Source organism: Oreochromis niloticus, linkage group LG12 (genome assembly GCF_001858045.2).
Source record: "Oreochromis niloticus isolate F11D_XX linkage group LG12, O_niloticus_UMD_NMBU, whole genome shotgun sequence".
NCBI classification, from domain to species: Eukaryota; Metazoa; Chordata; class Actinopteri; order Cichliformes; family Cichlidae; genus Oreochromis; species Oreochromis niloticus.
In genome coordinates, this window is record NC_031977.2 from 8,156,167 (window position 1) to 8,182,350 (window position 26,184).

The following is a 26,184-nucleotide window of genomic DNA, read 5'->3' on the forward strand; positions in this document are numbered from 1 at the left end:
ACTTAAAAAAATCTAAGAGCTATATCTCACACTCTACAGGCTTCAGTTAAATGTTAAAGTTCATAATATTACAATTGGAAAAAGACTGAATAAATGTGGCTGGTTTGTAAGAGTTTTTAGGAGAAAGTCTTGTCTGTCTGATAAAAAGAAAGAGCATGGTAGCACTGTTTAGCCTGGCGAAGTGGCACCTCATCTGTCCAGAGAAGTTTGGCCATAAAGCAAAGTGCTACATTTGGTAAAACACTGCAAAAAAAACCCATATCAAATGTCAAGCATGGTTGTGGTAGAGTGATGATTTGGGCTTGTTTTGCAGGCATTGAGTCCACCATGAACTCCTCTTTATCCCAAAGTATTGTAGAGTCAGCTTTCCAAACACTGCTTCTGCATTACTGTTAAATAAATACACAAGACTTGATAAATAATATATATAATAAATAGTAAAAAAAAAAAACACCTCAAGTTGTATTTACATCATTTTAAGACCTGGTAAATTCTACAGAATCGTTTATTATTACCTGATATATAAAACCTTGGAATTGACAGAGAGTGTACTTTTCTTTTTACCATGATGTAGATACAATATGCAATATAACTTAAATGCTGCATTCATTTGTATTGTAAGCCCACTAGCTGCCATTACTTTGTTTGCTGTGTTGTTATAAAGCTATATAAAAATGCCAGTGGACTCAAAGACCTCATGAATGTTTATTAAGCATAGTCACTGTGATGCAAGCTGATTTTATGCTATGATTGATCCAGAGGGACTAGATCCTCTTAAACACTATGTGTTTGAGGTTAGCAACAGACTGGCATTAGAAGTCAGCGAAACTCTGATAACACCCTAACCAAATTAACTGGGAGTCTGTTGAATAAGATTGTGTAACATAGTCTACAGGTTTTGATATGGTGACCCGAGCTCAGGTAGATAAGCCACAGCAAGGCATCAGAGAAACTGAATTAAAGCCTAGGTCTTAATTTAATCACAGCGGGCACTGATTCATTCATAATTACAATGCATTCTTTTCTGATGATCAAGATATTTGATATTTGCTCTTTTAAAAGCCTCGGCAGAAGCAATGAACTTAATTATTTCCACCACATCAATGTGGAACTTAACCGAGACTTGAGAATTGCGTCTTGCACTTATATATGTCTGACTCACACCTCAAATACTCAATTACACGGTTTGTTTTTAGAAACTGGACCAGAACAACGTCATCTCCTGTTCACCTCTAAAACACCCTATAGTCTGTGCAGAGAGCTAACATTGCTTTTCTACTGACATTTACCACCAGTGATTTAACTGCGTGGATCGCTGAAATAAGAGCACAGTTACTGGAGAGAAAACGCCTCTCAATGTATTGACATAAAAAGCACATAAGGCACCTGAGCGACAAAGCCAGTTGAAAGGAAGCTCCTTCGAGGCGCGATAACAGAGAAAGTAAAGTCTCGGATTTGCAAGACAAGGGGAAAAAAAAAAATCAGGAAATGCAATTACTGCAATGATGAACTGAACAAAGTGATTAAAGGAAGCAGGAGGTGTAGAGAGAAAGGGGGGCTTACCTTTGATGTTGGCGAGTGCCGTCAGACCACAAGTAGACTGAAGAGAGGCGTAGCTCTGTTGGAGTCAACTCGTTTGTTCAGTCTGCCAGGGAAGATCTGTGGATTAAACACAACATGAAAAATTAAAGCTGCAAGTAGGACTAATTGGGCCCTTGCACTACATGCCGGGGCTAGCCGCAGTCGAGAAGCTTTATTGTGACATGTAGATGTCAGGGGATGTTGCATAAAGGAGTTTCAATTGCTCTGTAAACTAAAGGGACATGAGAACACCACATAAGGTTACGTTTGTTATTTGTTGGTGCAGTGTGGGATTTTAGTCATCAAACTGTTTAAATTAATTTTTAAAAATGTGCTTAGTTGTTTTGGGGATTAAGGTAATCCAAGGTGGACGTTTTGTAAGTTTTGGACGATGCACACAGTTACTAAATTATCCAAATCATGTCTTTAAAATGTACTGTGGGCCAACAGCTGCTATCTATTTTAACACAACCATGCCTAAGAAACAAGAAACCTTTCCACAGCTAAAATTTGACTAACGGACCACAAAATGTTGAGAAAACTCAATACAAATAAAAAAAAGATGCTGACACTGCATTGTTGATATGCATTAGTATGCAAATTCCTGCACAACCACATTTTTTTTTTCTAGGTAAATGGGAAATTAGTGCAATGAGTTATTGAAACATGTGCATACATAAATGGGAAGTCAATATTTGGTATGACCACCTATTCTTCAATGCAGCATGAACTCCTTTTAAGAGCCCTTCATAGTTCTCCAGCGCTTGTGAAGGACATTCAAAGCTCTTCTTTGGACATTGACTTTCTTTTGTTCTGTTCTCTGTCAAGATGACCCTGCACTGCTTTAGTAACATTGAGGTCTGGACTCTGGGGAGGCCAGTCCATGACTGACTGTGCTCCACTCTGTGTTTTTCTGTCTATGTAGGCTTTTACTGCAGTGACTATGTGTTTGAAATCATTGCCATGCTGGTGGATCAAAATCTGACCGTACCTTTCTGCGTAATTACATCAATTTTGATAAGATCCCCAACAAGACTGACTGAAATACAGCCCCAAACCATGACAGGGCCTCAACCGTTGTTCAAAGATGGCTGCAGACACTCACCTCTCTCCTCACCTGCTCCATATGTACTGACAATTATTTGTAACAAATTTGGAATCAATCCATAAGACCTGTTGATCAGTCCAGATCAGATTCATGACAGCCGCCTTTCCACTGAGACCATTTCTGATTGAGGCTTCAGCAAACAGTAGATGGATCAGCTGAAGGGCCAGATGCATGTTGTTATCCAGTTTCCACAAATTTAAGGACATACTGCCCACGATGCCAAAATACGCCACATTTTAACTAATAGTTTTCACGTTTTTGGCTAATCGCTTTGTTGGTGAAAAAACATTCCCCTAAAAATGGTCACCAATGCCAGTGTCGCCCTCAAAAAACCTTCTGAGAATCTTCAGAAAGCCTGAAGAACTTTTGCTAGAGACCCCTTTAAAAATGACAAGGAAATCTGGCTACTTGGAAGCAAAATATACAAAATGAGGGGCGTCTCAAGACTTTTGCACAGTACTGTAGTGCCATAGAGCTTTTATTCAAAGACATATAAAGCACAATCCCAGGAGGTGCTGCCATGCTTCCTTCCCTAACTCGCTTTTCACTTGTAGTGTACCACAAGGTTAATTTTAGATCCACTAGACCTTTCTGTGTGTCTACATCGAATATGGACAAATATAATTTTCATTTTTTAAAGTTCATAATTCTTTTTTTGAGGAACTTGTGCTCTATTTCTTTTTTTTTAGACAGCCATTTTCTTTTTTTGTTGATATCAGTAGGTAGAAAACATGCTGATATTTTCCCAGACGCTAATATTCTCCCAGAAAGACCCCTAGAAAAAAACTGTGCCTGCTGATTTATTCCTAAATAAATACAGGAGACAGACAGCGCTCTGACGAATATGTTATTCTTAATAATGAGGGAACACACTCTCTACTTTCAACCAACCAATATGTCAAGCTGACCTTAATATTCACACTGTCACGCCTTCGAAATATAGACATCACAGACAGAAAGAAAGAAAAAAGGCCAGTGTCCAATACTGCAGTGCAAATTGGTTTTGATGCTTCATACCATGGGATGAATCATTCTGCCATTCACGTAAACCTGTCCAGAGGCTCTTCTTCCTTTGATGGCTGAGAAAACAAAAGCCTGGCAGCAAAACCGCTGGATTGACTAGACCCTTGAAGATGTCACTGATGATGAAATCAAACACGAGCGTATACACACTTCCTTGCAGGCCAACTTTCATTTCAGGGCTATGGTTTTAGTAGGATGTAATGGTTCCTTAAAAATTGCCTCATATCAAGAAACACTGCACTCAAGTGCACTCAAATAAACACAGTTTCTAAATTGAGTTCATCAGTAGTTCACCTAAAATATTAAATAGCAGCTAGGCACAGATACAAGTGGGATTCTGACTGATTTTTGATTTTTTTTTAAAAAAACAACACATTTCAAAAGAGTTACTTGTCTGTGAAGTAGATGAAGCGTGAAAGGAGAAAAAAATTGTCCCACATCACCTGAATTTTAAAGACTTCTTTTTTGGACAATTTAGCGAATATAACCACCTAAAGTCTGCATGAACTCATGGTCAAAATCTGCTACATGAACTACTGCGCTCGCCATGTTAAGTATTTCCAGATGCCGCTCTAACTCCAGGCCAAATATGCATCGTGAGTAGTGATGGCACGCAATGTTTCATTAACTATGATGGGGGGGGAAGTAAACTTTCCTCTCTAGGTTTTAGTTTTTTCTGTGATTAGAATATCTTCCTCCTCTCCAGGGATTCCTGGGTGTGTTCACTTCAAGGACAGATAGGCTCTGAGCACCTTGGATTGCTGGTACAAACATCAAAGACGAAGCTAAACCCGGCCGCATTAGTTCTCACCTCGTCGCTGTCTCTCTCTCTCTTTCTGTGTCTCGTCGGATTCTAGAGGAGGCCTTACATCGCTCTTGAATCGAGATTATGTCAACACACAGCCACGGCTCAGAGTTTCCTTTTGATTCATACGCATTTGATTCTATTTAAAGTGATGCAATGCTCTTGTAAGTGGCAGGCCAGCGGAACAACAAGCCGGTTTGGGAATGAAAAGATCAACAGTCATTTGTGATGAATGAATGAATGACACTCCTGTCTCATCCCAGCTAATGGTGCTTACCTCCCACACAATTCTGTGGAGCTGACCAGAGGTTATCAGTGGGAGACTGTGACTATTCACTTGGCAGCAAAGCTTCCTGTAGCTAAAGAGGTGTTGGTAAATTGCCAATTCTAACATATTGCTCAAGCTTCGGAGGTCATAATGCTTCAACGTCCATCACTGGGCAGCACGGAGGAATACGAGTGGACAAGAACACGTTTTTGTAAGCTAGTGGGTTCAACAAAGTTTTCTGTGTGGGCAAATCACTGCATGCCTCAAGCTGATTTTTATACACACAATATCCCCATCCAATCAGATTTTATTTACACTGGTCTTGGTTCTGTGGATCGTGCTCACAGTCTTCGCCGTTGCCCCTGACGCCGCCGCCATCATTTGACAGTAATAAGTGCAGAAATCTCATGCAATATTTGTGCTTCATATCAGCGCCTGATACCTCGCCTGCTGTGTATTATGCAGACAATTGCATATTCTATCACGACTTGTCCCCCTTCAACCCACAGAGCGCCCCAGTGTAATTCTGTGATTAATAATGAATGCTGAGTGAGGGTTAGCTAGTGAGCTGACTGACTGACTGAGTGAAGGTCTGACTGTCTGGGGAATGCTACAATGATCAAGGCCTTTCTTCAGCTGTCAGCGCCTCTTTGCACTCGAACAGAAGAACTGGAGGTGCATACGAAGGTTACTTGTGATTGCATCTGAGCAATCTGACTAATTGTTTGGGCAAATATGTAAATGCAACGCGAAACGTAAATGCTAAAATATAAATTGAAGAGGATTAATATGCATTGGGGTTACGTTCCAACGCAATGTATAACTTATATTATAAAACAGGTTGTCGGAGATTAAGGTACAAAACCTCATGCATTTTATGATAATGATTCAGAAGACAGCACGCTATATTGCAGGGTGTTATTTGGCGTGTGTTAACAGCATTATAGCATTTTACAACACATAGATACAACAGCTGAGATATACTCTGGAGGCTGAAATAACTAACCTCACACTCAAAGAAACTTAACCTAACCCTAACAAAGCACTTTTCAAACTCTAACTATCTGGTGCTCTAACAGGAAACCCACCCGAAAACAGCACAGCATATTAGTCCAGAGAGCTATAAGGAAGACAGACTGCACCAACAGAAAAACAAACTTTATTATGTGGACACAGCAGCTAAAGCCACTGAGAGGAATATTGTTATGCCTCGAGTTTACATATGACTCAAATAGCCTTCTCTGTCTTCTCATAGATTAAAAAGAAAGAAAGAAACTTGCACCTTATTGGAGCTTGTTTGGAACGTGCTGTTCTAAGACAGAATCCCCTGACAGCTCTGCATTTCAAGGTAACTGCGCAGCTGAAAGCAGAGCTAAGACACATTGTACTGTAAATGCTCCCCCTGTGTGCAGAATGTGTTTGTAAAGTGCAGCAGCTACACAAGGAAACTACAGAGCGTCATTGTTAGTCCAGACAAACGGAGAGGCTCGGCTCACAAGGAAAAGAGGAGAAGCTCAGGTTTCAAGACTCATCATGAAGAGCTGACCTTGGCTAACACTGCTTTAATTTAAGGCAGAAAGAAAATATTCCACCTCATCAGAACTAAATGCCTCTCAAGATGTTAACTAAGAACAAGTGATCAAAAAAAAGAGAAAAATCCAGGCACAGAGAGAAAGAGTTCCTGCCAAAACAGTGTAACAGAGCTCGCTGAGGAGTTTGAAAGGTGCACAGAGAGAAGGAGGAGAAACTGCCTGGCTTGTTTGTTATTTGGACTGCGAACAGATTTACAGGTCTTTCTTGTACATTTTAGCAGCTGAATTTGTTACACATTTATTACAAGTAGACTGTGAGAATGAAGCCATCATTTAGGTTTGTTACATCACAGCTTCATGTTTGAGTTCCCCTTTGCATCCACTGACCTTGTGATAGTAGCAGACACAAGATTATTGACATTGGCATTATTTATCCCAGAACCAGCCAAACAAAAGTCGGCACTGTATGGATTGAGATCATATCACGGTGCTCATGAGGAAACCAAATGTTTCTTCAATACACAGCATGTGGGTTCAACATGTGAACCTCAAGGATCAGTGATCAATATGGAGGTGAAATAAGAGTCACACAGTTTCAATCAACAAAGCGATAATCGGGTGACACCGGGCATGCTGTTTAAGTAACTAAAGGCTGCTCTCCATCAGGAGAGCGCTCAACAATAATGGTGTAAATGGCAGGGCTGCAGGGAGAAGGCCACTGGAACAAAGGACTCTTGCTAAAGATCACATGAATATCTCAAAAGGTAACTGTAACAATGTTTTGGGGGAGGATGAGACCGGAAAATACGTTTTTAGTTTAAAGGAGAAGTCTGCTGTTTGGAGAAAGCAAAATGCTGCACTTGAATACTACAAAAAATACTGGCCTTCAGTATAGCAACCCTGTCTCATCTATGAAACATGACGGTATTAGCAGCATTGTTTGGGCCTGTTTTTGTTGCGTCTGAGCCAGGATGCCTTGTTATCATCGATGGAGCAATGAATTCTGAATTATGCAAGCAAATTCTAAAGAAAAATCCCTGGAAATCTTTCTGCGAACACAATATCCTGAGAAAGTTATGACCAAGCCAAAGTCCGGACCTTAGGCCAAAAGAAATGTGGAAATACCTGGAGCCATTTCTTTGCAGTTACTGCAGCAAAACTGAGCCAGTATGCTAAAGTCACATATCTACATACCTCTGTCACTCATGAATCTGTGATTAAAAGTAAGAAATTGTTTCATTTATATAACTGTCTTCTCTTTACTTTCTATGTACTTTTAAGATTTGTGGGAAAATCGAATGATATTTAGGTCATATTTATACAGAATATGGCTGTAATGCTGGCTATTTCGGCTAATACATTCCTGACCAAGTTGGCTGGATCCAAAGTGAGTTGTAAAAGCAATATCCTAAAATGTACTACTTCTTGTCTCTGCATGTGTTAACACCAAACTCAGCACTGATGGGTTCTGGGCCTTTGGCACAGCACGAAATCTGTTACCAGATCCATTTTTGCTCCTCGAGTCCACTCTCCTGTGACACACGGTTTTACTTTGCCAACTCAGGGACAGAATTTCAGTATTAGATGTGGCAGATGAGGTTAGCAGAAACTTCTGTAGACCGAAATGGATATACTATTATCACAGGGAGTGAAAGTAAATCTATCTATCTGTGATTACTGTCTGCGAAGACGGGAAATCATTCATCACCGTTTTCAAGAACATAATACTCAGCTGTTGTCAGTGGAGTAAAATGATGTCATCCAGCCTTGGTAATAAAAAAAGAAGCTGACAACGTCTCCTTCTAAATGATTAATGGCAGTAACGCGCTAAAAACGCTGTCACAGATTGATGAATAATCGGTAACGTAAAGCCCTCGAATGATAACGCCGTCACATATCAAATAATCTCAGTCTTAGTAAGATCGAATGATAACACTCAGGTGACGACTGAATAAAGCACAGACTATGGATTTATGGAATTCTTACAGTGTGTGTGTGTCTGTGTGCTCCAGAGAGCGTGATTGTGAATTCAACCACATCACCTTCAGCATCACATAAGGCATATGGAGGATCAGCCTCCCTCATCGAACAACAGTGCTGCCAAGGAAGGATTTTTTTGTGTCTTTTTGTATTTAACTGCTTTTTTCACTCAAACAACCTATTGAGGATTTGCCCATGACAGGCAGCCTCAACCCTGCCTTTGTCAGTTATGTAATGTGTACCACCGCAGCCTGGCGAAACACTCTCCTCTTGTCAGCATATGCAAAGACAGCAGACGACGTTATCTGGGGTGTCAGAAAATGAGAAGTGGGAGGGCGGGAGGCAGGTGTATGCTGGAGGGCGTCAAAGCTGTGACAAAAATCAAACACCGTTCTGCTTATTTTTGCAGCAGAAATGAGAATACAAGCCATCACACTAAGCCAGTCACACTCTTATTACCAAACACAAAGAGAAAGTGGGTAAACTATGAGGTATCCCGATCAGAATGTACAAAAATGAATTAAGTTACTACTTTAATTTACAGCCATTTGTTCAAATAGCACCAGGGTGACAGGATAAAAAAAATCATATATAGAAAGACTTTATGCTGTTGAAATTGACGTCAGTCTAAAATGTTTGATAAAAAAGACTGAAAATTCACCCAGTTTGTGCTCCGGTTGGTTTAAATGATGCATTGAACAACCTTGAATTAAAGGTGACTGTGATGCAGCCCCTTTTTTTTAATGAGTTACAGTTCATTACACAAAAATAAACACTCTGTTTATACTGATTACGGTGTAATTAAGAAGGACATATTGTTAGCAGTGGAAAATGGATAAAAACTCCAGGGAAGAACAAATGATTAATTGTTGACAATCCAAAGTCTAATTGCAGCTAACTGGTGAAAAACACCAGAACAACACAGCCATTCATGTGAAGTGGGGCTTGAAACTGGATATGGTTTTGTTTGTGTGTGTGCATGTGACAGTTTGGAGTGTACCTGAAGGGTCAGTACGGGTGCCACAGCAGCGGCAGAGACCTCTTCCATTGTGAACGTTTGTTATCCAAAAAAGAAAGTACTGTGCAAAAGTCTTGAGTCACCTCTAATTTCTTTATACTTTGCTTCCAAAGAGCAATACTTTTTTGTAAATCAGTGGAAGGGTGGCTGTCAAGAAGCCATTCTTAAGGAGGGGAAACAGGGAGAAAAGATTGAGGTATCCCAAATTATACAAGAACTGGACTGGAAATATATGTACAGACGAGGCCAGGAGAGAGACACAACAGTGCGTGTCTACATCTGTAAAACACGGTGGAGGGTCTGTCATGTTTTGGGGCTGCTTATTAGCCAGTGGTGCTGGGGATCTTGTTGAAATGGTGCAAAAGTACAATCAGATTTTGATCAACCATGCAATGCCATCTGGAAATATAATTGGCACAATTGGCACTATCAGTCATGGATTGGCCTCCCCAGAGCATGGAGCTGAACATTAATGAAGGAGCGAGGGATCATCAAATAAAAGGCAGCCAACATCCAATGAAAAGCTTTGGAAAGTCCTTCTAGAAGCCTGGAGATTTATTCCTGAACACTGCTTAAATCAAGCTTGGCTAAGAGAGTTCATGATGTGTTAAACAGTAGAGGCAGTCATACCAAATATTGAATTTCCAGCTCATTAGAATTGTAAAAACTCTGTTTCTTAGCAAACACAAAGAAGTGAGGGTTGGCTCAAAAATTTTGCACAGTGTCCATCTCAAAATATATCTACATCAGAAGCTATGATACAATTCAGCCGCTGAAAGGACAGCACCCTGTGGGAGGAAATCTAAATGGAACCGACCACCATCATATTCCTGGTTGAATGAAGCAGCTATTTTTAGAAACACATATGTACAACACAATTTCCTGAATTTGGCAGGTAAAGATGATTCAGCCGAAGTGAATGAAGACTAAAAAACACATCAACGCAATGGCTACATAATCTCACGTGGGTCCAAGTTTCCTTTTGGTCATATACGATTACACTGCAAAGCACCAGCCACCTTTCATTCCTGAAAATGAAAAATCCAGTCATGAGATTTTCAGACTTGTGTCCACAAAGTCTCAGATTCAATTATTTGTTCTGCATATTTCCATTTTCTGGGAGCTGTAATTCACTGCAGCAGTTCTCATCTAAGAAAAAGAGCTAAAAGGGAAATGGCTGCTACCATATAATAGATTTCAATTCTCACTTCTTTTCATTTTATATTATTTTCAGTTGGACCCATGTGGAGAAAAAATGTAATAGGAAACTATATAGACATTGCATTATTAGATTGTTATTAATGCTTAATGATTGTGTATGCAGTATTTCACTCTAGCCAGATGAAGTGAATCAAGTCTAAACTACTTTAATGACAGTTTAGTCCACTGAAGGCTCACAAGACAAAACTCTGACTATCAACATGACTAAATGAATTTCAAAGACAAATGAATTTATAGTTACAAGCAATTACTGTTTAAGTAAAAAAAGACAATAGTAAGAGATTACATGTATGCTTTTTTTTTTACATTTATCAACCTTTACAAAATATAGTTCATTTCACATAGTTAAGCTGGGAAAAAACATGATTAATAGTTAATAAGTGCATAGTTAAACTGCTGATAAGTGAATAATAAAGTATTAATATTAAAGCAACAAAAACTACTGACACAACCGAAATTATTACAACTATGTGCAATGATCTTGCAGCCTTGTTGACTTTTGAAATTTTTGTTTTGAAGACGGGGCGCCTCTTCTGCAACCACTTGCAACCCAGTATCACAGCAAAACGTTTAATAGGCACAACAGTGTCTATTACATTTCACGTTTTGGAGAGGCAAAGTGTGAAATGTCCACGCATGCAGAAATTGCATTACTGCAAGCAGAAGTTGCTCTACCAGCAGTGGGAGATAATATATTTGAAGCTACAAAGTCAGTAGAGAGCTAAAAACGTATGAAGTATATTTCAGGGTCCTTAATCACCAGAAACGGTTAACCTGTAAATGTGTTAATAATGTCTGTTTAAACACATTCCCGTGATTATTTTCATGTTGGCTTGAAATAAAATATCTCCCTCTGCTGCTATTGCAACTTCTGCATGTGTGTCTATTACACACTTTGTCGTAAAACAACTTTGGTGGATCAAGGTGGGAAAAAATTACAATAACCTGGAGTCAGTCTGCTATCAGTTTGTGATTAACTAGAGTCAAGTTGGCAATTTGTGTTAATTTGTGACTTAAATGTGACAAATGAGCAAAAAAACCCAAATCTGTTGCAGTCTGTTGTGAACCTCTTGCTCCTTACAAGAAATTGTGTTTATTTCTTTTAAACCTGGGAGAAGCTACAAAGTAAATGGCCTTGAGATTCACACCCAGGACTCTGCGTTCACTTTGCAGCATGTGGATTGCATGCTCAACCCCAAAACAGTAACAATAATACTCTTTTTAACATTTAGAAAAATCAAAGCTTTTATTAATACTCTAAAATATTCTATAAACTGTTAAAGTACTGTGGGTCCTTATGAATAGACTGTAAAGTCATACACTTCAGAGAAGAACCCTTCTTTGATAATATTACTGATAACTGTGCTCGTAAAGAATAAGTCCTAAAACCTGGTAATTAATCATTTTTAGGAAGAACAGGTTTTTAGGTTGCACGCCAGAAATGAGGTCAGTAGTTAATGCGAGCTTTAGAAATTTTTATCTTATGTCTTATATCTTATGAAAATGTTTTGTTTCGTGCAAAATATTAAATAAATACCCACTCCATATAGCCCATATGCTGATTTTTTTAATACGTTACTAATGTCAGGCAACTGTGGTGCTTTTTAAAATAGTTTAACATTAATGTGAAATGTTGATTTCCTCTGTGAAGATTAATTCCATTCAATTTTATTTATACAGCACCAAATCACAACAACAGTCGCCTCAAGGTGCTTTATATTTTAAGGTAAAACCTACAATAACACATTAACATAGATTAGTAAAACATGTATCACAAGTACAGCTTCACTTTCATAGATGTTTGAGTTGACACAAGACAATAGCAGCCGTTGCACAGTTTGTCTTGGCCTTCTTTGTAGTGCAGCTAACGGTGTGTTTTCAGGTGATTGAATACGTTACTTGTGCTTCTTTGTGGTGCAGACACAGCTCTACAGTGCTCTTGCATATGATTTGTTCTTGGTCTCTGTTCTTGGATAACATCATTTGCACTAAATCCTGATACGACTGAAGTATTTCCAATGGATGATGATCTGCTTCTAGAAAAAGTAGCAAATGCTCTTCATCTTCTGCTGTGCCATATATTTAACTTTTGTTTCAACAGTCTATTATCTCTTGTATATTTGGTCTTTTAATGTAGTGTTACTTGTTCAGACTACATCCAGGAAATGTCAGGTCAGGAAACAGCTGTGACTGGTGGTGCAGACACGTTGTCAGGCAGTGATTTACGGAGTGCTTGATTTGCTTTTACTTTGCATTTTATTGCTGGGTTCAACTAGTATCATAGCTAGCTCACATGTCACAACAAGTAGACCAAGAAACTTCTTCATTCAGTACCAAATAATGGATCATCCATCATTAATGTTAGGAATTAGACGTTTCGCGGACATTTAAAATGTGACAAGCGGCCCAAACAAGGCATCACTTCTTTGCAAAAGTTAACAAGCTAAAACTGCAGGGACCACACATGTTTTAATTTTGCGTGATCTTTTTCAATCTTTCTTATGTAGGATTATAAAGAAAAAAAATAAAATAGTAACCATGGGAACAAACAAACTCGCCGAAAAAAGAATACAGTAAAATTTGGCTCAAGTCCTGTGTGGCAGAAGTATAATGCAGCATTAAATGGAAATACTGCAGACTGAGCTCGGAGCTAAAGAATTCCTGTTGCCCACCCTCTCCTCAGCCTGCTTCACTTGTGCTGTTACTGTCAGTCTCACTGCACAGTCTTTTGCCTCAAAGCGTCTATGAATCAGCAATACTGAAAGCTGCACTCAGTTTGGAGAAAGGTGGAAGGTGATGTGGGGGGGATGAAACTTGTACAAAGAGCTAAAGGATTCATAATGTATCGATATTCTTTCACAATGTGCAAGCTGGGGCAGTGGCACCAATGGCAGGGTAATCCAAACTGTCTCTGAGCCGTCACCGGGCTAGACAGGGAGCCTCAATCCAACACTACTGCCTGTTCAGCACCATCCTGCTCTGCTCCTTCCTGAAAAAGCCTCACACCAATAGGAAAAAACAAAAACCCTGCAACAACTCAGTTCTTACATTTGATGGTGTTTGCAGACTTGTACCTCAAATCAATCCAACCTAGATTCAGCTGCATCCAAATGTCACTGCTGTCAAATGAAAGTGATTCAAGTTTTCCTTGAATAAAAACATCTTTGATTCTTCTTTTCGGAGTATTTCTGAGTAAATACTGCCATTTATTCCTCGTATTTCAGCTAAGAAATCAAAATTATAGTCAATATTGTTTGCCACACGTTTTTCTCTCCTAAGATCAATGTGACCCTTTTGCCTTACCTCTCTGTGGCGCACTTCTTAATTGAACAGGTCCCACAGTCTATGCCAGCTTGGCTCTAAAAAGCAGCTCAACACTGGCCAGAGTTTTACAGCTATAATTTAGCATCAGATGTCAGGGCATTGAACACAGGCCTTACCAGAGAGAGACAATTAAATCCTTGTTTACCCAAATGAATCATTAACTATTCTGGAAAAATAGACATCCTTCTCTGAAGAGCTACCACCGGGCATTTTGTTTACAAAAAGCCTATTGTTGACAGTGATTACCAGAGTCAGAATGAGGAATCCATAAAAAATGCCCTTTGTTAAGATTTGCATCCTTTCTTTGTTGTGCTTTTTGGCTGGTGTTTGCAGCTTTTTTCTGGCTGGAAGAAAAAGCTGTCCTGCTGCTGTGCAACAGTCATTATGTGACATACACACATCAGCGCTGACAAACAACTGATGATTATAGAGGGGGGGGCACGAGGAGATGTCAATAAGAGCAGGAGACAAAGGGGCAGAGGCAGGCAGCCTTAATTTTTGCTGACATTGACGGGAAAAACCTGGAACAATCTGTCAAAAACTTCAGCATCTGTGCGTGACAGAAATTCCTCCTAAACGCAACAGTCGTCTACAAATACAAACCGAAACGCCCCCCCGAAAAAGTCCAAAAAACAAGTGAATCCTTCTGAGGGAATTTGTCAGGGTGGATGATCAAAGACTGTATCCTAGTATCTGATATGCTCAGAGAGCGCAGTTTGTTATTGCAACCCTCTGCTGTCTCCTTTGAGCAAGGCACCAAACCTCAACCGAGTGCTTTCTCCAAAGCACTTCCCATGTATCAGTTTACGTAAAGGTATCAGTGTACATTAGGGGTGGGGGCGGGGTTTCCTAGCTAACCATGGATAAACACTGGCCAAAAAATGACCAAAATAAAAGGCTGTAATATTGCGGTTCTCTGGTGAGTATTTAAAGGACCAAAGACGATTTTCTCACCCTCATTTTTAGGTAATGCTCTCTTAATCTGTGCAAAGCCCAGAAGAATCTATCAGCACTATCTGGGTGATTAAAAATGGCTTTTCCAGCTGCAATGGGATGGAGCAGGAAGCTTACTACGGGAGCTCCAATTTTCACAACCAAAACCTTGTGAAGGTGGGCACGGACTTAACATGAAAAAAAAAAGAGCTACACACTATGATTATCAGAATTGGCATGTAAATGAGAGTTGATGTACATCATTCTTGCTAAGCATTTCAGATATAATAAAGCAATTTCCTATCTGATTATAAACTTGGGGAAAAAGTCCTTTAGAGCACGAGGGCTATTAATCTTTTAAACTTTAATTTGATTTGAAAATGAGTTTATGACTACAGTGTGAGCGGAGTGACCTTTCTGTAGGTCAGTACAGGCAGTGCAGGGAAGGAAGATAAAGTAAACAAAGCTTTGGTGTCTTTAAAAAAAGTCTACAAAAGAGTATATTTGTGTTTATATGCTTAAAGGCGCTCTAATCCATTTTTATATTAAAAAAAGAAATTAGTATGCGTAATGTGAAAATTGTTGCTGGTACAGCACCACAGCTGACTTTCCTGTTTTCTTTCACTCCCATTGTTCTCATCCATTCCCTTTCCAGTCACAGCAGGCAGATCATTTTCCGTGAAAAATCTCTGATAAACATTCTACCCACTGCACACAACCTGCCCAGCAGCAAATGGAAAGTTAACAATTAGCAGGTGAATATAGTGGACAATTTAGCAGCAAAAAGAGCCACAGGGGTTGGTGGAATAAAGCTGGATGTGGAATTTGCCAGGTGACCAAAACAAAAAACAAAAAACCAAAACCCTCCAAAAAACTCTAAATAAACAATAATGCCGCTCGAGTTGCAAATTGACAGCTTTCCAAACACACACAGTTAACACATAAAGTTTATAATGGTAGTTTAAAGCTTCGCCAAATGGCTATATGGGGATTCAGCGTCAAACCAGTTTAGTGTTGCAGCTACTGTTTAGTCCATGGACCATAAAATCCACACACAGAGAGTTGCTTCTAAAAGGAAAGACAATAACTGGACAGGTGTTTTATTTAAAGCTGTCAGATTAGCGTGTCAGAAAGCATCTGCTTATAATACCAGGGGTGTCAGAGGACGTATCAGCTTTAAGGATGATTTAAAGCTGCTAATGATAAATGCTTCTCTTGCTGGATTTATTTTCTTCTTTCTTCAAAGTTTCTCTTGTTTGCTGATATTTCCTGTGTGCTACCGATGACGGCTTTATAAAAATTCGCTTTGAATCTGCGAAAAGGAAAACCTCTGCCTTTTGTATACCGCTTTAGCCTTACCTGATTACATCAGTGTGGTGTCATTCACTCACAGCTGCGTTAAAATGTTAAAAAGTAAAAATCGATTTGGTCTCCCAACAAAAAAGCCTCACCGGCACAGCTGCAGTTGGCTCAGCCTAATGTGATCATTTGTTTAGCATCCAGACGACACTGGGAGAGCGATGCACTGATGAGCTGGCCTCAGCCCCGCTGCAGCAAGCTTGCTTGGCCACTGATAACAGGGCTGGAGCTGAAGGGGAAGAATCCCATTACAAATAGCTGCATTAGGTCTGTCAGATTGTGCAGCTGGGGTGTTACATCTCCATTGACCCTGCACTACCTTAGCTCCCCTCTGGGGTCGGAGCATTGCCCCCTCCTGGGATAAAATGTGCAACTGCTCTTTTTGAGGAGACAGTGCTGGAGCCCTGGCAACAAACACACACACAGACACACACAGTGACCCTGCAAGAGGCTAAGTTTTGTGATGTAACTCTCTGACTGAACAAATTAAAAAGATATGCAAACCGAGGTCATCGAGGTTACTTTGTTACATGAGTAACCAGGCTCTGAATTAAGACTTCAAGCACAGTTAAGAACTCTGCTGTTCTTATGTTTAACAGGTGCAGTACAAGCATTTCAAAGAACTGCTGGCCTGTGTAACACAAGGATCGATAAAGGCACAAATATATATCCTGTGCAGTCGGGATTCATTCAAACAGCATTTTGACCTACATCTGTAGATTGCTTGATAGTAAAAAAGGCTGAAAGAACAAGAATAAGTGAGACTGTTTTCCTTTATCTGCAATAGAACTGAACTCTTTTCACTCTTTGAGGTAACTCAAGGTGTATGGGTAACTTTGTTCATATGTAACTTTGTTCATATTATGGCTGTTTCACCCAAAGGCATACAAGGTTTACCAGATGATCCTTGGTTCATCGTCAGGGAAAAAACAAAGCAATTCCATGTTATTTATTCTCCTGCCAAGGAGAAAGAATATGTAATCGTGTCTGTTTGTTAGCAGTCTAGTGTTGACAGTTTTCAAGATATCATTTTCAAATTTTGTGTGATTGTAGATACCAATTACAGCTCACACTGATTTAATTTTAGTGAAAACTGAGTCAAGGTAAAGGTCACACCAAATGTGAAAATTAGTATAAACTTTATATTACCCACAATGTTTTATGAATCGTCTTCAAAGCTGAAGATGTGGGGTGGGGTGCTCAATCTGGATGCGCTTGTATTTTTTGCCAAATAACTTTCGGTTGAAATGCACAGGCTAGATTATGTTTCATAGCAGACTGTTTTCAGGTTAAGGCAAGGCTACATGTTTCCAGCACATTAAGGGAAAGGACTTGGAAGTTACGTTTTCCCTGTGCCTCCAGCTTGTCCTGATCCCACTTGGCTTCATTTTTCTAAATGTAATGCAAACTTCCAGGGGACTAATCAGAGCTCTTTGCTAATTGCAGCATGAAACATATTTGGCGTATGTATCTCATCTAGCTTCCAAAAGTGTAAATTCTGAATTAAATCTGCAGCTTCGAAATTACCTTAATGAAGTTCAAACTGCAACCATATTGAACAGAAGCTGTATTTCCATCCAAAGATCCCTGAACTTTAAATACCAGGGAGTTTTGTAAGGAACTCGAGGCTTTCTCAGGTATACACAATAAAGAGTTCCACTCCAGTCCAAACTATCATCAGAATGTGGCTCTGCTACAATATTGACACCATATAAGGCAAGGGAAAGCAGTATTTATGTCATGATTTGCTGCTTTGCAAACAAGGTCACTGAGTCAACAGACAAGCAAAACGGATCCAAAATGCCCACAATGTTAGACTTTCAGCAGTTGATCTCACAAGTAACTGTGAAGACTGACAGCGAGGTGACAGAGTTGGAAAGACTGACATAAAAAGCTCAACCAATAAAAAATGCTAAGCGTCTGAAGTCCCACCCTCAGCGTTCCTGAACTTTGAGAAAGGAGTAACCCTTGAGGCAACTTCCCCAGAACTTAATTTAGACTCTGGTCCCTGTAGTTCCTCCAAAGGTTTGTAGTCTCTGGTGAAATTTCCTGCTGTGGAACTAGAGCTAAAAACTAATTAAAAGGGTTAGAAGCTTGTGCGCGGCTTCTGTGACATTGTCACTGTGTTTGGGCACATTTAGAAAGTGTGGAGGATTATTTTTCAGCTGCGAAAGTCATTTTAAAAAATGACTTCGGGCTTCTAGAGTGAAATCTAAAATTGGCAGAATATTTAGAGATTATAGCTAAAAGAAGATAAACATGATCATTATGTATTACAGGTAACTACTACAATCAAAGTAGGAAGAGTGGACAGCAACACTCTGCTCCAATAATCTGTTTATTCACAGCAACGGAAAGCTAAGTGCAAACAGTATAATCCAAATAAGATGATCACCAAAGTAATAGGGGAGCACTCTGTGTGTTAGCAAAGCTACTGTTATCCTGCACCTGCAGGAGGTGAAAGAGGTGAAAACCTGAAGGAAGAGGAGGAGGGGGAGGTCGGGAAGAGGAGGAGGGGGAGGTCGGGAAGAAAGAAATGAGCCGGGACATAAGTGGCATTGATTGAACTGGTTCATGTCCACCCTCATTCATAAACAAGGCTAAGCTGCCACATGTTTATGGACGATCTGTCTCGATGACAATGGAAAGCGCTGGCACGCATCCCAGAACACCTGTGAAATACACTCTAATGAGAGTTAATCACACAAACACAGAAAACAAAGCTAAAAATCAAAGATCTACACGTATCGGGCTCACAGCGAGTATCGACAGATACTCGGGAGGCCATTTGCCACATTTGAATTTGGAAACAGTTTTTTTTTTCAGGGCCGTGGCAGTGATTACAAACACAATGTTCAGTATTGATTAGTAAAGAGGCGGCTTCTTTGTCGTGCAAATGGAGGTGAAATAGGTCCAACAAATTACAGATAAAACATCATTCGAGACTCAAAGAGACGACAAATGTGATCGCGATAATGTCTGATGGCAAAGATAAAGTTCAAAGACAGATTTCAAAATCTGTATCGACTTTGATCACTCTATCGTGTTTGCACCATCAAATCAGAACAAAGACAGGTATGCTTCACGCTTTCAATAAAAAAATGCGTACATAACAGCTGAAATATGAGACTGTTTTGCACCAGTAACATAGGCGAATTATTCTTGACATGCAGTCAGTATCACAGAGCTGTCTGGCATGGTAGCAGGAATCAAAGAGCATTCTTGGAATGGCAATTACAGGCGTGTCTAGGGAAATAAAGGCAAACTATGGACATAGTCAAAATGATGCATGTACAGCATTCTTATCAGAGTCGAAGCCCGAAGCTAGAATGGCTTGCTTACAGGCAGGCTCTCAGCTGACTGAGAAATGGCAGCTGTAGGGTATCACAAAAACAAAACACAAATTAGTCTCATATCTTGGACGGGAAGGAGTGCACGCATGTTTGCTTAGACATGATGCCTCACTGTAATCACTTTGATCAAAGTGCTGACAGTTAAGTCGGCAACAGACTTCTCAGATTGTGCAAAATCCCAAATGTGAGCTGATACAAACAAAGAACTCTTAATTAGCGTTAAGATCACAGAGGGTATGCGAAGTGACGGAGGTCGCAGTTCTCCTTCAGTTTCTCTGCATCAGTCATGCAAGGTTGAATTCATGACTCGCAGATGGAAAATCCCGTTGCTAGTTTTCTGTGCGTGCACAGCATTTTTTGGGCAGGGGGGTGGTCTTCTGGGGGCTCAGCACCACATAGAGATTGTGTGGACCGCCACTCTCAGAAAGACAGATAAACCACACAGACGTGCAGTCTGATTCACATAGGCTTTGTCTCTCAGGGAGCTGTGAGAAGAGTTCACGGTACATGTGATCCCACAGGATATCACAATGAGTCATGGAGCCCTGCTCCTTGCTCAAAACAAAGAGATACAACAGGTCTCTCTAATTCAATACATTTTAAAATTGAATGTATTTAAACAAACAACATGAGTCACTTTAAGGCTCATGTGATCCCAGGGACATGACAGCTACACCAGAGTAAACAGTTTGTGTCATTTGAGATGATTTTTAGACTGCTTGCAGAGGTAGTTTGAAGTTACGTGTAGATAATAATAATGTTGTATTTTTTCTTCCCATCTATATTTAAAGCAATATTTTGAGACATACTGTAGGCTGAGTGACTATCATGAGAATTAGGTGAAAATATTACATTACATTAACACCACCCTTCTGTCTGTGTTCCAGCCAGAAAACTGTTAACATACACTATCAGCAGCTAACTTAACTGTCACCCAGCAGATGGTAAACCTTAGCATTAGCACAAAAGGAGTCATAATGCTAATGGACTGCAGCCAGGAGACAGCTTAGCCTAAGACAGGAGGGAACAGCTGTATTAGTCGCCACCAGCCAAATGTAGGTAAATATTCACTCTCCTTTAGCTCCAATTTCAGTTTCTATAACCTCCTGAGGGAATTATCTTATTCTTCAGCTGTTAAATGCTTGGCTGTTCATTAGCTGTGCACTTACTGCCTTTAACTACAGTGCAGATAGCGTGCCATGGGTTTTTAGACCTGGAAACCAAACAGAGCTGCAGCTTATGCTTCTAATTCTCTCTGTGTTTGTCAGAGATTGTCATAGAAAAAAGGCGCAGAAATGTATTTATTTATTTTTGATCACAATATGGATGCAAGTGAAATAATCTGATTTGTCACCTTTCACATGGGATTAACATGATTAGAGTAATTTAGCCTTTTCTGTTTTCTGGCACCAGAAGTGTCAACAATGAGCGAGTGACCATCAGAACAGGACCGCAGAGGAATGGACGATGGACTTGGTGTGATGTATACCACGTACATCCTTTCATGGAAACAGTATTCCCAAGATGGTAACACCTTGATGACAGATACCACAGCACACCTTCGGGGGTTTAGTGGACTCGATGAATCAGAGGTGTTTTCGTAGCAAAAGGTGGACCAACACAATATCAGGCAGGCGATCATAATGACCCGATCAGTGTATAGTAATACACCTGGTTAGCTGGTGTTGTTTAAAGCCATGTAGTGGACAGTGACTTTTTACAGTTTTATTTTCTTTTGTATATTTATTGTATATTTCTGTAGCTTGAACCATCTTAAGGGAAATCTGACATTTGCCCGAAATCTGATTACTTTCAAAAACTTCTCTTCTTCAGCCAACTTCAAGATGCACTTTGCCCTATATTTCTTCTGGGCTTTTTAACTTCCGTACTTCAGGTGTTAGTTCATCATAAATGCTCTTTGAATTCCCTTTTTGTTTGGAACAAATTTTTCTTTGTGGTCAATAGTTATAAAATACTTCTTGCACTTGCATTCTGTTTACAACTTTCACGTTGACAATTTAAATATACATGTAGAAATTTGACTACTGACCCCTGTGGACGCTGTCGATTAATAACCTCAGCCAGTGACTGTGAAATATTGTCTACAGTTTTTGAGCAAATGAGGCAGTTTTTGATCAACAATAACAGCCTGAGGCCAGAGAAAATCTCAAGATGATGCAACCAAAGATAAAAAAATAATTATCAACTGGCCTGTATTGTGGATTACAGAAGTAAGAAAAAGGGATGGGGAACTCAAATTCTCCCATTCCCAGTTCCCACTGGTGGGTAGGAAGTGAAGCATGTGATGATGGAAATTAAACAAAGTGGTATAAATCAGTGGTTCCATAATTTCCTTAAGGATTAATAAAGTATTTTGATTCTTATTGATCAATTCCAAATAGTTTTATCCACAGGGCTCTGCTGTTGTGTTATGCAACTGTTAAATAAAAGCTTCCCAATTGTCTCTAATTACCCCTAACATCAGATCGCAAGGCACCTTGTGTTTCTTCCCCCAGCAGACAACAACAGCACACACAATATTCAAAATTATGTACAACGATTCGTCAGAGGGGTCTATTATCGTACAGGCAGCAGAGTGCAAAGAACAGCAAACTTTGGCAAACCTACATATAGTTGCCTTTGTTTGTACTTGAGCCTTTGAGTGCCTTATGGAATATAGGCTGCTGATAAAGTGCGTGCATCCATCCCCTTCTGTCTTGGGCCATCTGGATCCAGGCGATGCCATGGCAGTCATCCCGCCTTCATCTTCCCTTCAGGGCAGCACATTACCACCAGCCAAATAAATTTTGGATGCGGCCAGTAAATCTGTCTGCTCTACCAGCCACTTTGGCAGGTCACCAACCTCATTCAGAGGTTCTTTTCTATTCTGAAAATGTAGTCAATTGGCAAAATACTGAAAGTTTTGGGTAGATTTTGAAGGCTTAGTCAGTGTAGCCTCCTTACTTGATTGACTTGCGAGCTTCACGTCACACCAAGTTTCCCACCCATTGCTGCTTTGGTTGTGTTTCTCAGGGCATGAACTCCAATGGATTGCACATGCTCGCGCGGGCATTAATCACGTATTCGTTCCTAAACGTTTGCTCATTTTCAGCCTGCGCTGGCTGCGATAATCACCTCCTCTGAATCATTTCTCCATCTTGGATAATTTCAACTCATTATTTCACCAGTTGTTCTCTGTGAGAGATGATTCAGCCTCTTTAGCACTTCCATGTTTGGCTTCCCATCACAGTGAGACTCAAAGTTGAATTTCCCTTGGTTTTATGGAAGGGAAGAAAGTCTGGCCAGGTTTCCTGCACATCACTCCCAGTGTTCGTTGAGTCAGTAAAGACATACTTAGAAGGCAGTGCCAGGAAAAGCACTGATAGTTATGCATGGCCAACATTAAAAAAACACACCCAAACACTCTGTTTCATCTCAGCACTTGTTGATGACGCCTGCCGCAACAACTGCTGCAGGTGTGCATGTGCTAAACACACCATTTCCTTGCTTTGACAGATGCTGCTCTCCACCACATGCCACTAGCTCCAATCCTTGGAGAGCCTCCAGTGAAACAAACAACATTAATAGAGAATATAAAGCTACACAGGGTCCCCACACATTTGGAACATATGGGGCACATGGTGCATGCTCAGATTGGAAAAGAGGGATTCATCTATTTCAAATGGAAGGCTGGAACTGTGCAAGGAATAAGTTTATTCCTAAACACTGGCTACATTGTGTTAGGAGACAGACATGTGAGTTACTGATGATCCAACAGGGAGAGAAGTAGAAGCAGAAAAAGCTGTACATACATAGAAGGACCATTGTAATGTAGGGGTAATGGCTCATGTAACATTTTTTAAATTATTATTACAGGCACAGGTTTGAGCAGGAATAGTGTGGATGTGTTTCTTACAAATTTCTAAAAAACTGAATTATCTCTTCAAACATGTTGACTCTGAATCCAAAGGGAGATACTCTTTTTACTTCAGTTCCTTGCAGCACACTGCAGAGTGCTGGAGACAAGCAAATGCAGGGTGCTCTGTGGTACTAGCTCACTGCGAGTGAATAAAGTCACTCAACATCCCCTCATCGCTCAGCATTAGAAAGTCAAATTGTATTTCTATATTTAGCTATCTGGCTGGCAAATGGGGTAGAAAATTATGGCATTTGACAACAGCTTGTTAAGAGAAATTGTAAAAGGAAATGCTTTTAGGTCTTGTGGACGGTTTAATAGTCTTGACTCTTCTGCCATGTGCTTGTCCGTGGTGAGAGAGAGATTGTAAAAGCAATTACAGAGAAACAGTGTGGAGCTCAGGAAGAAACGATCGGTTCATGAATATCATAGTGCCGCCACTCCATATAACTGGCAGTAGGTGCACGGTAGTGTAAAACTTTAAAAGGGGCTGTCAAAGGAGTACACGAGTAGGAAAGAGCAAGACGTTAGCTCTCGCCACAAAAAGGCAGAATTTTATCAGTTTACAATGACACATCTGACTGTAACAAACAAAACTACTGTGCAGTCTGAGCCAAAAGTTTACAAAACCAGAAATTGGACTAATAAGAAAGTGGTAAGCCACATTTACATACACTTTTAGAGAACAAAATGAAATCCTGCACAACTCTGTTACTGCTCACGATCCCAGCTTGTGTGTACGCCAACTTAAACAGAACATCATTTTCTGCAGATAAACTGCACCTCCCTTTCATGTGTCGCAGCTAAAAATAACTAATGATGCACACCTGCTTTCACAGTCACTGATTAGGCAAACGATCCGAACATCACAAAAACAGACATCCTCACAACAGGACAGCATTTTCTGTGTGTGGAAAGCACAAAAACAAAAAAAGAAAAAAAGAATCAAACTCCACTGGCACCACTGAAACAAGCTTGTGAGCCATTATTATTCGTGCAACATCATAACAGAAAGTTGGCCAAAACTGGAGGGAAAAAACTCTCCATTCTGTATTTAGCAGAGCCACACTCCAAGCCACAGATGACAGGGAGCATTAGTAAACTGCACCAACTGCAAATAAAATGTAAAAAAAATAAAATAAAATATAGATATATATAAATATATATATAATGTATGGATGGAAAATGTTGAACATTCAGTGGGGCTAGCTAAACATTTGTTTAAACTGAAAACTCAGAGGGCCAATTTAACTCAGAGGCCTAATGACCAAAATTTTGCATAATGTTATTTCTGTATGCAAATGAAAGACAAACTGGTTCCACTCTGAAATGGCATTTTATCAATGAGTCAACAAGAATTTATAAACTTTACAAACTCTTTTGTGATTACTGTGGTTAGCTGCTATCTTGTAATCCGGCTAACCAAAGCTGTTTGGCCCTCATGTTCACCCACTAGTATAATTAACAGAATGAATAAATGATTTAACACAAAGTAAAATTTGTGGAAATATTTTTCTTCTGATATTTAAAATTACGAGGAGACGGTTATTCAGGATTCTTTGTGAGACGTTTTGGCCGCCCCTCCCTGAGCCTGGTTTTGCTGGAGATTTCTTCCTGTTAAAAGGGAGTTTTTCCTTCCCAATGTCGCCAAAGTGCTTGCTCATAGGTGAGTCATATAACTGTTGGGTTTTTCTCTGTATATATTACCGTAGGGGTCTACCCTACAATATAAAGCACCTCGAGGCGACTGATGTTGTGATTTGGCGCTATACAAATAAAATCGAATCTAACTGAATTGAAGTGAACAACACTAGCTAGCGAACCAAGCACCATACTCTACGCATGTGTACTATTTCTTAATGAATTAGCTGATGCTTGTAATTCATAAATACCCATAATAACCAAAGAAAATGGACAAGAGGGTGCAGTCTGGTAGTTTGTGGCACAGCTTCTATTGCATAAACTGAGCTTCAGGCACCAGATTTTCTTTGAATAATCTGGTGCATTTGTGTGCTGGTTAACGTCACCTTTGCAATGTTAAAAGCAAGTTCAGCTGCTAGAGTGAAAAGGCGCATGTGCACCAGGTGGAATGTATGTGTTTGTGTGAAAGACAGAGAGAGAAATCATCCGCCAACACCGCCACTACTTAAGTGTGTAGTACTGTACTTTACAGAGGGAAGACAGGTTAATGAAAAACTATCGATTCTCTCTCCGAGTCCCAGGAGAAGAGCGAAAGCAACACTGATACTTCCGAACTTTGTTTTCGCCTTCTTTTGACGTCCTGTCCGTTCAGTGGTCACACCGGTTTTCGAGGGGACAGGAGAACAGAGGCACGAGGGTTCTGTGAGAGCAGTGATGCCGTCAGTGGCGGTTAGTGGAGAATGAAGAGAAGACAATGAAGGTGAAGGGAAACAGAGGGAGGCGGTCAAAGCTGGTCCAGCTCCGCTTCCCTCATTCGGACAAAGACACGTGAAGCAGCCAAGTCAGAGAACATTAAAATCTTGTTTTACTATTTTTTTTTAAATCAGAGCAACAATTAATGCTCCATAGTCTTCATTTCATGAAAAAGTGAAACCTACCAGTCTTTACATGTTAAATCCTGTTTGTAGGTCTTGATGGGTACTTTTTTGTATGTAAGACAATCTATACAGCCTTCTGTGCTGAAACAAAGAGCTTGCTCAATAGAGAGAGAGAGAGAGAAATTGACTTAAATGTGGGCATACTGCCCACTTTAATACAGACACAGGGACATGGTAATCCCCG

The 26,184-nt window shown here is 40.0% G+C and overlaps 1 protein-coding gene across 10 annotated transcripts in view; it reads right to left on the bottom strand.

Annotated features, from left to right (window-relative positions):
- Positions 1–26,184, bottom strand: part of arvcfb (ARVCF delta catenin family member b) — a 255,585-nt gene that overhangs the window by 157,980 nt on the left and 71,421 nt on the right. For all 10 annotated transcript variants that reach the window (XM_025896848.1, XM_005472989.4, XM_025896846.1 and 7 more), the window contains exon 3: positions 1,564–1,659. The gene's annotated coding sequence lies outside the window, so the exon portion shown is untranslated. The remainder of the gene's footprint in view (positions 1–1,563; positions 1,660–26,184) is intronic.